The sequence below is a fragment of the Anopheles funestus genome (genome assembly GCF_943734845.2).
Source record: "Anopheles funestus chromosome X unlocalized genomic scaffold, idAnoFuneDA-416_04 X_unloc_77, whole genome shotgun sequence".
NCBI lineage: Eukaryota > Metazoa > Arthropoda > Insecta > Diptera > Culicidae > Anopheles > Anopheles funestus.
Window position 1 is genome coordinate 108,118 of NW_026045206.1, and position 818 is coordinate 108,935.

The following is an 818-nucleotide window of genomic DNA, read 5'->3' on the forward strand; positions in this document are numbered from 1 at the left end:
AAGCACATGAGTTGACTGCGGCGCCAGGTTAAACCGATGTGCTAAGAGAGTTGTTCCTGGGCCTTCAAAGTGACTTCAAAACTATCTTAGCGAATGGTGGCCATGGGCGTAGACATGAGCCACAAGTCACAAGGCCTGGGACTATTGGGTAATAAAGACAACTTAGTCAGAAAGTTAGTCTTTGGACGTACCACCGGGATTGTGTTACATTGGGAACCTTACTATAAAACCCTAGGCAGGGGATCACTCGGCTCATGGATCGATGAAGACCGCAGCTAAATGCGCGTCACAATGTGAACTGCAGGACACATGAACACCGATAAGTTGAACGCATATTGCGCGTCGGACGATTAAACCCGGCCGATGCACACATTCTTGAGTGCCTATCAATTCCTTGATATACAACAAACCAAACTTCAGGGTGGAGCGTGCCACAATAGAACACTATGGCGAGCAGCCCGTCTAGTGTCGTGGGGGGAAACACGCTTCCACACTGTGCATAATGGCGTGCTCGGGACCTTTGTTGGGACCGCAGGGCGCTGAAAGTAAAGGGGTGAACCGCATAAATCGCACGCACGTAAACGCGCACACACACAAATAGAGTGAGACGTATCGTAGGATACCGCTAAGAGTACGTTGTGAAACATGGGGAAATTCAATCGAAAACCTCTTTGATGTCCAAGAATTCGTTGACCGTATCCGTCGTAATACTGGATCAACGTGCTTGGGGGAAAACGTCAAAGGGTTTTATAATAGTGGTGCATGATTAACCCATCGATGCCCGAGGGGAACATGTTGTCCAATACAATAGTGGTGCA

The 818-nt window shown here is 48.5% G+C and overlaps 1 non-coding gene across 1 annotated transcript; it reads left to right on the forward strand.

The window, feature by feature from the left end:
- The first annotated feature begins 227 nt into the window (after window positions 1–227).
- On the forward strand, window positions 228–385 carry LOC125774068 (5.8S ribosomal RNA). Its single transcript, XR_007420574.1, has one exon. It is a non-coding gene; the product is annotated as a 5.8S ribosomal RNA (ribosomal RNA).
- The last annotated feature ends 433 nt before the right edge of the window (window positions 386–818 follow it).